We start from the raw sequence: 6,371 nt of genomic DNA, 5'->3' as shown, positions 1-6,371 counted from the left end.
GGAACTGTTATGGCCTTGGGGCCTGTCTCACACAGGCACACTGAAATCAATGATGGACGACAAGCTCTTCACCAAGGTACCTATTCTTGGGCATTAAAGGTTCGGCCATACTTTAGTGATGCAGGTGGTCACCACACACAAATTGCACATGTTTCTGTTTTGTTTAGTCTTTTTCGGTTCAGAAATCATTATTAGATTATGTTTGCCCCTTCCCTCATTTCAATAGCCTGGGACGCTTAGTATTATTTATTTTTTGGGGATGGTACTTATTGACCTCATTCAGTGTCCGTCCATTTACTTGAACATGGTGCCCTGTCTACACTCCTCTCGCCCTCATCACTGCTGATCGTTTTAGATGTAAACCACTCAGCGCCTCCTGCCACCACTTTTGACAGCCTTGCTCCTCGACCCAGAAGAACTTCTGGCCTGCACTGGAAATGCAACTGTTACTCGATTGAAGTCCATGAAGGAATACCTTCACGGCTGATTGGATCAAATACACAATCTGGATAATTGATGTCCCCCACTCAAGCACCTGGTCTAGCAGGGTGTATCTCCCAATTGCTAGCCTGTTCCCACATCATTAGAAGAATTCATGGTTTGAGTTACTCGCTTCTCATCCACTATCCCACCTATGTTTACACTCCTCAGAAGCCACTATACACCCCTGACCACACTCCTTCAGACGCCACTATACCCCCCTGACCACACTCCCTCAGAAGCCACTATACACCCCTGACCACACTCCCTCAGAAGCCACTATACACCCCTGACCACACTCCCTCAGACGCCACTATACCCCCCCTGACCACACTCCCTCAGACGCCACTATACCCCCCTGACCACACTCCCTCAGACGCCACTATACCCCCCTGACCACACTCCCTCAGATGTCACTATACCCCCCTGACCACACTCCTTCACACGCCACTATACACCCCTGACCACACTCCCTCAGACGCCACTATACCCCCCCTGACCACACTCCCTCAGACGCCACTATACCCCCCTGACCACACTCCCTCAGATGTCACTATACCCCCTGACCACACTCCCTCAGAAGCCACTATACACCCCTGACCACACTCCTTCAGATGAGAAAGCTCCTTTGCTCTGGACACTGTTTTTTTGCCTGATGCGCGTCTCAAGAGTTCATTTTTAACTTTAAACTCTAGCAACTGTTGCCGCAATGGAGTTAATCCCCAGGGATAGTTTGATGTCACGGGTTGGCCGTAATGCGCTCAAGATTAAATACCCACCAAACCTTTCTAAAAACACAGCTAAAAACTTCAAACATAAACTGCTGAAAAGGAATCCTGAAAGGTTCATCTCTGATGTTTACTTTTGTGCCACTAAAGGAGCTGTGGTTACTGATTTAATTTTCTTCACCAGCAAAAGAGCACAATGGCGGAAAGTTTACGCTCAAGATTAACACATCTAGGAAAACACCACATGGCGCACGAATCTCTGTAACGCTCCCACTGACATTCATGGCTGAAGCTACGATCACCCTTTACAAAAATGGAAAGGTTCTCATTCAATCATCTGACCATTATTTAGAGCTGTTTGATGACATATTCATGACGATCAAAAATAGGATGTTGATCTATGTCCCTTTTTCCTCCAAAAGTCACCCCCCCCTCCTTGTCATCAACAGGAACACACACTTCTTCCAGACCCACCTCCACTATGTCACCCATGACTCCCCAGGGACAATATATCAATTACATCAATAGAACCATCACCAACGACTCCAGATCACCCAAGCCAAGGGAAGACGCTTGCTCTCCCCTTTATCCCACGTATCTGACCTGCCCCAATCCTCTGCACATAGAAGAAATAGTACCCATAAAGCCATTAGGTACTCGCAAATTGCAAATGCAATTTCAAGGGTGCAAGGGTGTCACCCCTGAAATAAGCATGTGTGCACATGTGGCGCACATACATGCCCTAAGGGCATGTATGTGGGCCACATGGCACTTTGAAAAACGCTTAAAAGTGCATTTTTCAAAGAAATCGCAAATTACCACCAACTTGAAGTTGGTGGTAATTTGCGATTTCTAAAGGCAAAATCGCACAACTTGGGTGCTTCCTGCATTGCATTTAAGGAATCACAATTTGCGATTCCTTAAATGCATTTGCAAAATAGGGAATCACAAATGTTGCGATTCCCTATTTTGACAGGGCCTTTTGGGATGATACATCCCAAAAGGCTTTTTCCCGTTTGCAAACGGCCCGATTCTGAGAATCGGCCTGTTTGCGAACAAAAAAAGTACTTCATGCATCTGGCCCTTAGACAGGTGATATTCACAAATGCTCTGCTACCTATCTTTCTTAACTTGAACAGGAAAACTCAGCCCCATCTCAATCACATGTACAGACCCCAAAGAGTTACAAATCATCTTATGGGGTTATGATATTCATGCCAGTCACTATCCAGACTATTCCACTCAACCCTCTTAGATCTTAAAGAACCTAGCCTCAACTACATAGCCATGAATCAATACAACATATTTCAATTCCTCATAACATACCCTGAAGTTTCAGAAACCAAATTTAATCTCAGATCTATAGTTTACAATTGCAGATCGGTAGTAAAAAACGAAGCTGACACCGCAGATCTCATTCTCTCACAAGACCTAGACCTCATAATATTAATTGAAATCTGGCTGAATGAGACCTCATCATCTATGAGGACATTCTATTCCCACACACCTCGTTATGACATAATCAGACTTGATAGAACTGGACGAGTTGGGAGGGTCTTAGCATGCATCTATCGCTCCATGCTCACCCCAAAACACTCAAACTATACCTCCTGTGAATACCTAGGTATCAAAATATACTAATGATAAGATAGTATGCAACCTACCTTTTATCAAACAAATAATGGAGACCCTTTCCGCCATTTCAAAACAGCACATCAACCATATCTTCCTCGGGGACATGAACATGCATTCAAATGATTTTAGTGACCCCTTACTGAACACCTTCAAGACCTTCCTTATGGACCTCAACCATACCCTGTCTTGTAATGGCCCTACTCACAACAGAGGCTCCACACTTGATCTAATCATCACATAACATTACTTAACTTGGATTAGTCCTACCTTGTAAATAATGCACCCTTTCAAGTTGTACTAAGCGTGAAATGGGAGGGCAATGGGTGTTGTGGTGGGCATTTCACCGCAACACCCATTGATTTTGATGCTGACCCCTATTTACAAGGCTTTATTTCTCCTCGTTTTTGCTGTTTACATGTGTGCTGTCTTGTGCATGAGGAAGGGGTCCCACAATAGTTTGATTAACTCCTTGTAGTTAGTCTGGAGCCAGGGTCAGGAAGAAAGGACCTCTGTGCACTTCACAGACCCTTCTTTGAAGTCACTCCCACTTCAAAGGCACAACTGGGTATGAGCACTTGGTCTCTGACACCCACCAAATCAGACACTTCTGGACTTGTAAAGAAACTCTTTCAGTAAAAAGGACTGACATGCTGCTACAAGGACTGTCACTCTGGTGGACTGCTGCTCAGGAGGAACTGCTCCCAACTTTGCTTCCCTGCTGTTTGCTTCCCTCTGACCCTGCTGAGGAAAAACTGGACTTTACTAAAACTTAGAGTGACCTCCAAGTACTTGTTTGCTTGCCTCCTATTTTTGAGACTCAGTGATAACAAAGTCTCACCACTTGCTCCTGTGCCTGTTCCATTGGAAGTGGGCTGAACTGGTTGATCCAATCGAACTGACATATCTTCGTCGCTGTTGCAGGAGCAGAATCGGTGCATCACACTCGGAACCAGTGCATCACCTTAAAGAAGCAATGCATCGGAACAAACCCATTACAGCCACTGCAGTGTGGGTGTTGTGTGGCATATACATCCTCAGTAAAAACTGTGAGTTTGTTGGACAACATAAACATCAGGATTTTGAGAGTCTGATTCCACACTCACCCTCAGGATAGCCTTGCCTGTAGTTCTGCTAGCTCACATTGCACCATCTGTATCCTAGATCTACATGGTAGCATATGGATTATGCAACTTCAGGACATTAAAATTCAGACTCCCCAAGGAAATCATTGTAACAGATCTAGAACCTTTTAGTTTGGTTACTCTTGCATATCCAAAGAAGTACACAAGATATACACAACTGGCAGTTTCAATATTTATTGAAGCATTGTGATTCTTGAGTAAAATATGTCTGCTGCAATGACCAATCGAAGGAAATAGAATAACGTAATTAGCATGATGAGACTGGTGAAGAAGATGAACAATTCAACCATTGTGTTATAGCCTTGAATATATGTTGGGATATAAGTGCTGTCAAATATTGTACTCCTTCCTAGTGCTACCTATCCAAGTGTGCCTAGCGTGATTGAATCTCCAGAATCCCTGTAGGGTGATCTAACTCCCCATTACCTACAGGGAAGTGTCATCAGGCCGCTCGTCTTGGTGGAGTGCTGGGCTGCATCCCTCGCAAGAGGGAGACAGGAATAAGCTGGGCTGCAATTCCAGCGTGGGGTGACCTCGCAGTGTCAGCAAAATGCTCTGCTATCTAAACAAGGAAGTGATGTGGTATATATAATAAAACTCACCCATGTTCCCAGTAAGGCGCTATTGTTGATTTTATTGTGAAAGCTCTGTCACCGAACTGACAATAATAACAACATTTTGCACTGTGAACTTAGCCCTTGCATATAATGTTCACGATATGATGATAATATGCCTACAAAGTGGAAAAGTAAGCAAAGCTGTTTCAGAGAATATCATCGTGCACAAGCACGCAATAAATTGTGTGTCAAATGTCATTATGTTTAAAAGACATTTAAAAATGTCAGCATGTAAAATAGCTGCTGCTCAGGCCTATTGTAACCACATGACATGGGAAGAACATCACATTCCCTTGACTGTGCAGAGAAACCCAGTGCATTGCCTACAGAGCCAGAACCTCTTGGCTCAGTACATCATCTTCAGAACTGGCGCATTGCAACCAGTGTGTGAAGAAAATCGACCCATCACCGTGACTGAGGGATCAACACTGATCTATTTCTTGACTGCACCCAGCACATCACTGTTGAAACCAGGATAAAGGTATTTTGTTCAGTGGCCATTCTTGTGATTTCTGCATCTGTTCAAAGCTCCCGCGCAGTCAGCCTGAACCCTTGACTTTGCCTTTTATGGGAGAGGTTGGTTACCTATTGTTAGAATTGGGAATCTCTGGTTGGCACAGGTATGCACTTGTGACAAGCAGGGACTCTTACTTCTAAGTCAGGATAAGGGGATCACCCTTTCAAATAACCCCTGCTCACCATTTAGGTAGTGTGGCGCAAGCAGTCAAGACTATTCTCAGAGCGTCATAGGTTAAGCATTTGTGAACACATACAGTAATACAATGACACACCACAAATGGACACCAGTCAAGGTTATATCAAAAATAGTTCTCTTTATATAAGGCTTAGCACAAGACCAGAATAACGATTAAAATGACCACAGTATTATTTTAAAGTTCAATGTTCTTGCAAAAAGGCTTAAAATGCAAAAATAGGCTTCTTTTACTCAATTCTGCTGCTTTTCAGGTTTTGTACGGTTCGTACCTGGGTGTGCGACTCGTCCACATTAAAAACAAAAAAAGTACGAGTCAAACAATCGGTGCGGACTCCGGGGTCCATGATGCGCACGCTGCGGTGCGAACAGAACAAAGTACCTTCAGTTCGTGGGATCCGCGACGGACAGTGCAGGACAAGTTGATGGTTCCGGGTCGTAGTTCGGCAGCGTATTCGGTCTGGTCCGGTCACGGCGTCGGGACGCGGCGTTTGTACGGGGCCTTCAGGGATACGTGCGGATGATCTGGATCAGCTTGCAGAGTCCGTGGCGTTCGGGCCATACCTTTGGTGCGGATCGGCGGCGACACTTCTCAGTGCCGTACAGCGTACGGGGAGGATCAGCGTACTGCGACTTCTCGGCTCTGAGTACGGCACGGTGCAGTACGTTAGCAGGGTACGGACCGTACCTGCGGGACGATGGAGCTTGGGTCCGGCATACAGGGTTCGGCAGCCAGGGTTGTACGTCTCGAATCGGCGGGGAAGGTTAGGTGCAATGCAGCCGGGAGGGATACGGTGCGAACTAACGCTTTTGGATCAGCGTAGACGCACGGTGCCAGGCGGCAAAGACACGGCTTCGCGGCGGATGTAGTACGAGGCGTACTGGGGCCAAATCCAGCGGGAAACAAGCACAGATCGTCCAGGCAACTCAATTTTGGAAGGCAAATGAGTCCAATGGTCCTGGGACTCAGTTCAGGGGGCAAGCTCTTCTTCCAAGCCCTTGGAGACAGTTGAAAAACAAAGTGCAAAGTCTCTTTCAGTCTTTTCCTCTCCTTTCT

This window comes from Triturus cristatus, chromosome 7 (genome assembly GCF_964204655.1).
Source record: "Triturus cristatus chromosome 7, aTriCri1.1, whole genome shotgun sequence".
NCBI lineage: Eukaryota > Metazoa > Chordata > Amphibia > Caudata > Salamandridae > Triturus > Triturus cristatus.
The sequence above is the reverse complement of the archived record's forward strand: the minus strand, read 5'-3'. Positions refer to the sequence as shown.